This window comes from Capra hircus, chromosome 3 (genome assembly GCF_001704415.2).
Source record: "Capra hircus breed San Clemente chromosome 3, ASM170441v1, whole genome shotgun sequence".
Classification (NCBI taxonomy): Eukaryota; Metazoa; Chordata; class Mammalia; order Artiodactyla; family Bovidae; genus Capra; species Capra hircus.
In genome coordinates this window covers 114,271,766-114,278,572 of record NC_030810.1, presented here as the reverse complement: position 1 = coordinate 114,278,572, position 6,807 = coordinate 114,271,766, and positions in this window count along the sequence as shown.

Here is a 6,807-nt window from a genome sequence, read left to right as displayed (position 1 = left end):
CTGTGGCTGCATTGGCCAGGGAACGAACCCAGGCCTCCTGAGCAGCAGGTGAGAATTCTACCGCTGAACCACCTATGCACTTTTGCTGGACTTATGAAAAAATTGGACCTAAGAACTTGCTTGTGGAACCTAAGTTGTTCATTTGTACGGGCCTTACTGTGTGTGTGCACATATATTATGTATATATAATATACATTTATATATAGAGAGAGCTTGCCAAAATGTAGTCACTAAATAGATGGCTCCTGTTATTTCATCATCATTACTGCAATGACAGGTAATATGTACAAGTGCCCAGTGTTCTTGGAGATAGCCCAGTCCATGTTGCCACACTGGGCTATCATTATCTTTCTCCCCACCCTCTCTGTCTTCCCTCCTCCATAGAGAATGTATGATCTACAGCTCATATATTCTGAAATTGAAATAAGACAGAACCCTTACACCTCTGCCTCTGGGACCTTTCTTATGTAAAATGATTTTTCTTGGGATGTCCTACCTGAAGCACCAATATTACATTTTTCAGTCCAGACAGATAGTTAACTCTTATTAAGGCTCTGCCTACCTTTTGGTTTGAGGTTTTCATGACTGAAACACAATCAAACCCACAGTGAGTCCTTAGTCCATCAAACTGTCAACAACACCTCCACAAGGGCTGGGAACATAGAAAATATTGTGCCAATGCTAGTATGTAAAGAGGGCTGCATTTATTGGTAACATCTGGCGTGGTTTGTCAGAACACTCTGGCCATGTGGCCATGCACATACTCACTCTGATAAATGAGGGCTAGCACGGCTGTGGGCACACACAGGGCTCACCACTCCCCACAAAAACCATTCCAGCCTTCCATCCAGTAGCTTTGCTCATAAGTTTGTCTTTTTTCTCTAATTTCAACCACATGTCTTTCTAGGTTTGAAGCAGCCTATTTCCCTACAAACCCTACATTTTTGGCAAAACCCCAAGACCCTGGAAGGTAAGGATTTTAGGATACTGCTTTCCTTCTCTGAGCACTGTTCTCCACCCCACCCTCATCTTCTTGTCTTATCCACCCAAACAGCCACAGACCAACAGACCTGCTTCCTTCCACTATTTCCTTACAGAGAAGAGGAGGAAAGAGAGAGTAGGGCCTACATTTTCTCTGTCACACTGTTAACCAGAGTGCCAAGCAAGATACCCCAGGAGCTCTCAAACCTTAATATAATGTACAAATGAGCTAACAGTCAGTCTAATGTCTAAATGCATGAATCACCTTCTCTTAAGGAAACAAATTGCTCCCCAGCATCACTGACTCAATGGAAATGAGTTTGGGTAAACTCTGGGAGTTGGTGATGGACAGGGAGACCTGGCATGCTGCGGTCCATGGGGTTGCAAAGAGTCAGATACAACTGAATGACTGAACTGGACTGAACTGAAGTCCCCAGATCCCATGCACTGGCTGAATTGTATCATTCTGAAATTGAAGATGGGTCCCCAGTATTGGGGCATAGCATTAAGATAAGAACAGACCCATGAAAAGTGAGAAACCAAGTCTTTAAAAAAAATTCTTTATATTCCTTTTATTCTTTATACATATGTTACAATACTTTAATTTGGAAACTGCTGATTCTTTTTTTTTTTTTTTTTTTTGCAATTTTTCTTAATCCATCGCTTCCAGAATGTTGTCAATTTTTTAAGATCACTCTTTCTTCACTAGCAGGGCTACTTACATCCTTAGAGAAAAACAAACCATGTGCGCCTTCAAGATTGCAGCCATTGATTAATATTACTGCTTTGTTTACAGAATGACAGCAAGTGTTTACTGAGCCCCATCTTTGTGGCAAACACTGACTCTAGGCACTGAGGATTCAGCAGTGAAAAAAGCTGATAATAAAAAAAAAAGAAAGAAAAAAAACTGACACAAATTTCACTCAGGAGATTTAGTCTCTAGTAACGGGCAAACAGTAAATAGTGACTACATGATATAATAATATGTCAGATGACAATATATATTAGTGGAGAAAACGGAAGTGGGGAAGTGGGGTAAGAAACGTCTTTAAGTAGAGTGGTTGGAAATAGTATCCTTGATAAGATGACATTTAAAAAGAGACTTGACAGAAGTGAGAGAGTTAGCCACAGGGAAACCTGGTGGAGGAGCATTCCAGGCAGGGGGAGCAGCAAGCACGAAGGCCCTGAGACAGGACTGCACTGGCCTCCTAGGGAAACCACAGAAAGGCCAGTGTGGCTGACCAGCTGGTAGGCTTTTAAAAGAACTTTTACTTTTATTCCAAGATGAAGGCCTTTGCCAGAAGAGTTATATGATCTGATTTGTGCTTTTAAAAGAATTCTCCTAGGTTCCTTAAAAAACTAAAACTAGAGCTAACATATGGCCCTGCAATCCCACTCCTGGGCATATATCCAGAGAAAAACATGGTCCTAAAGGATTCATACACCCCAATGTTCACTGCAGTGCTGTTTACAATAGCTAAGACATGGAAGCAACCTAAATGTCCATCGACAGAGAACTGGATAAAGAAGATGTGGTACATAGATATAATGGAATATTACTCAGCCATTAAAAAGAATGAAATAATGCCATTTACAGCAATACTGATGGACCTAGAGATTGTCGTATTGAGTGAAGTAAGTCAGACAAAGAAGAGAAATATCGTATGATACTGCTTATATGCAGAATCTGAAAAGAAATGATGTAATGTAAATGAAGTGAAGTGAAGTCGCTCAGTCGTGTCTGACTCTTTGCGACCCCATGGGCTGTAGCCTACAAGGCTCCCTCTGTCCATGGAATTTTCCAGGCAAGAGTACTGGAGTGGGTTGCCATTTATTTGCAAAACAGAGACAGACACACAGACTTAGAGAATAAACTGGTTACCAGGGGGAAAGAGTTGGGGGGATAGTTAGGAGTTTGGGATTGACATGTATGCACTGCTATATTTAAAAAGAATAACCAACAATTACTGTATAATACAGGAAACTAATACAGGAAACTCTGCTCAATGTTATGTGGCAGTCCGGATGGGAGGGGAGTGTGGCTAGGTAGCTCTTCAGTGCTCAAGGACTATCATAACATTGTTAATCAGCAATCCTCCAATATAAAATAAAAAGTTTTCTAAAAAATAAAAAGATTCTAAAAATGAAAGGATTTTAGAGGGAAATTTTTTAAAAGTAACTTGATAATAATCAAATGTTAATGTTATAAAGTTATTGCAGTATTATCTAGGAACTAGAATCTTGACTCCCAGTTTTCACTATCAGTTACAGGTTAATATACTGCTTAATTTTGTACATGAATCTCATAGTTTACTTCTGTTGTATAAAAAATAAAAATTAAATTACAAAAAAATAAAAGGATTGTTCTGGTAACTAGTTTGACACTAGGGTATGGGGTTGTGTGTGCTCAGCCATGTTAGACCCTCTGCAGTCCCTGGATCGTAGCTTTCCAGCTCCTCAGTCTATGGAATTGTCCAAGCAAGAATACTGGAGTGGGTTGCCGTTTCTTCCACCAGAGGATCTTCCTGACACAAGAATCAAACCAGCCTCTCTTGCATCTCCTGCATTGGCAGGCAGATTCTTTACCACTAGCGCCATCTCAGAAGCCCAGGGTATGCGGTGTGGGGGACAAAAGTGAACAAGCAGCAAGACCACAGATGATGGCCACGTTGAGGAAATTGAGGCAAATTTGGAGGTAGAACTGGTAGGACTGGATGATGAATTGGTTATGGAATATGAAAGGAAGAGATTCAATGAACACTAAGGTTTTTATCTGAGAAAATGCGTGAATAAAATTACCATTTACTAAGAACAGAAGAATCACTGGTGGGGAGGAGAGGAAACGAGTGTGAAGGGATCCTCAGGCATGAGAACTGAGCCATGTTAAGTTTAGGACGTCCTGTGAACATCTGAAACTCAATGCTGAACAGGCAGCTGAAACCAGAGCAAAGGTCAGTATTAGAGTATGTATTTGGTAACCCACAGTAGACAGACTATATTTAAAGCCATGAGGCTGGAGGGCTTCATGTAGGAAGTGAGCAGAGATAGAAAAGAGAAGAGGTTTGAGCATCACACCACAGGTTACTCTAGAGCTGCAAGACCATGATGATGATCCAGCAAAAGGGTAGAACAAGGAACTGCAGGTGAATTAGGAAGTAAACAAGGAGAGTGCAGCACTCTGGAAGCCAGGGGACAGGAGAGGGCTCGTGGGTGTCAAAGGCTGCTAATAGGAAAGATAGATGAGGACTGGGGTGGACCACTGGTGTTCACAACAGCGGAGTCATGGGCAACCTTAGGTAGAGCACTTCAGTAGAGAAGCAGAGACAGAAGGCTGACTGGAATAGATACAAAAGGAACAAAGGATACGGAAGACAGGGAGTAGGGACAAGAATTCTAAGAAGTTTTATTGTAATGGGAAATGGAGATAGAGTGACTGGAGAAGGATGTAAAATCAAGAGGATTTTTTTTTTTTTCCGACTATGGGGGAAATTAGAGGATGTTTATCTGTGAATGGGAATCATTTGATAAAGAGAGATGATTTTGATGATGCAAGAGAAAACAGTATTGCTGGGAGATTTCTTAATTAACAAGAAGGGTGAGAATACAATTTCACAAGTGGAGAGTTTAGCCTTAGAAAAGAACAGGTCAAGCAGCTGATGGTAATATTCGGGTTTCATTCTGCCTGGTGCTCAGCTAAGTTTTCTATCTAAATTTACTGATCAGCTCAGAAAGAAGACTGCAGTCATTCACAACCTGATCTTGCATATCTACCTTTTCATTAATTTATTTATTCAACAGGGTTTAATTGAGCAGTTCCAGTGTATAAAGTACAAAAATGAGGATAGAAAGATGAAGGAAGTATTTCCTATTTGGAGAAGTATGTTTCTTGTCCCAAAGAAAACTGCAATCTACCAGGGGACATCAGTACATGCCCCAAACACTGTAAACCTAGACAGTATATAATAAACTTCATAGAAGAGATACAACCAAAAGCAAGAGTTTCAGGAAAAGAAAAATGTAGTGTCAAGTATGAATTATTGGAAAAGGTGACATTTGTAAAGGATTTTTCTTTACAAAGAATGAGGTACTGGTGTCCCAGACGATGTGCTAGCATGCTGCTAAGTCACTTCAGTCTTGTCCGACTCTGTACGACCCCATAGACGGCAGCCCACCAGGCTCTCCGGTCCCTGGAATTATCCAGGCAAGAACACTGGAGTGGGTTGCCACTTCCTTCTCCAATGCATGAAAGTGAAAAGTGAAAGTGAAGTCACTCAGTCGTGTCCAACCCTCAGCAACTCCATGGACTGCAGCCTACCAGGCTCCTCCAGTCATGGGATTTTCCAGGCAAGAGTACTGGAGTGGGTTGCCATTGAAGTATCAGCATTTAAATGTTAAAATTTGGGGAATGTAATCTGACTGTCCTCTGTGGAACCTATATCGCCCTCATATGCCTGCATCACTTTTTCTTTTCTTTTTTTTTTTTTTTTCACTGTTATAAGGATCAAGAGAGATAGACTTTCTAGGGAAAGATCTGATACTAAATCTAGCTCTTTATGATATGAGGTATTAATTATTTAATGTTCGTCTTCAAACTCAAGTCTAGTTAAAAACAAAAAATACAAGAGACGTGATCTCTGTTCTTCTTATGGGTGAAAACAAACTTAAGTGTTGCCAAAGACACAACACAAATCCAAGACAGGGTTGGCTTAATGCCAGGGCCTTATCTACAAACACACACAAAGACACACACACAAAGACACACACACACACACACAGAATGTGTAATGGCTGGATGAGACCACTCTGCTTATTATTTCCTGATGTCATAGTCAAAAGTAGAGAGGAAATGAGATCCTGTTCAATGTGATCTAAGAGTGTGATGAGAACAAGCTTTCTGAGAGTACATGCACTCAGCAAACTTTGACAGCCCCGTATGTGATGGTCATCATGCTGGGCTCTAGACAAATATAGTGGCCATGGATCAGAAAACAGGGCACTAAAGTGTTCCCTGATCCCTCTGCCACAGTCCACAACATGTCCTGATGGAACAGACTCAGATTTGGGCAAAGATGTGTGTGTAACAGCTTCTCGGGTTTAATGGCAGTTAGTACTCTTGCCTGGAAAATCCCATGGGCGGGGGAGCCTGGTAGGCTGCAGTCCATGGGGTCGCTAAGAGTCGGACACGACTGAGCGACTTCACTTTCACTTTTCACTTTCATACATTGGAGAAGGAAATGGCAACCCACTCCAGTGTTCTTGCCTGGAGAATCCCAGGGATGGGGAAGCTTGGTCGGCTGCCGTCCATGGGGTCACACAGAGTCGGACATGACTGAAGCGACTTAGCAGCAGAAGCAGGGATTTATAATGTTCAGATCATGTCCATATATATTATTTCATTTGACCCCGTATGCTTTCAGTCTGGCTCAGCCCCGTTACTTGCCCCACTCAACAAAGGTATATCATGATCAAGCACTTGCTGGGTGAGGGCGGGGATACATACTCAAGGATATGGTAGTGAGAGAACCCTCCACAAACAAACAAGGAACTTTACAAAAATTTTCAGATGAACACTTGTAAATGAGTTGTTCATGAAAAATAATACAGCTGTACAGGAGTGACTCAATGAATGTATCTCCCTCAGCTGAAATTGCAATGAAGCAATTGTTGGTTGGTTTTACATCAGGAAATAGCATTACCAACCCATCCTAAAGCCACCTATAGACATCCTCTGCCTCAAGGAATGCCCAGTCCTTCTACCCAGAAGTTTCTATCCATCCATCTCTCCAGTCCCAAATCCCACCCTTCCCCAGGCTCACCCACATTAAT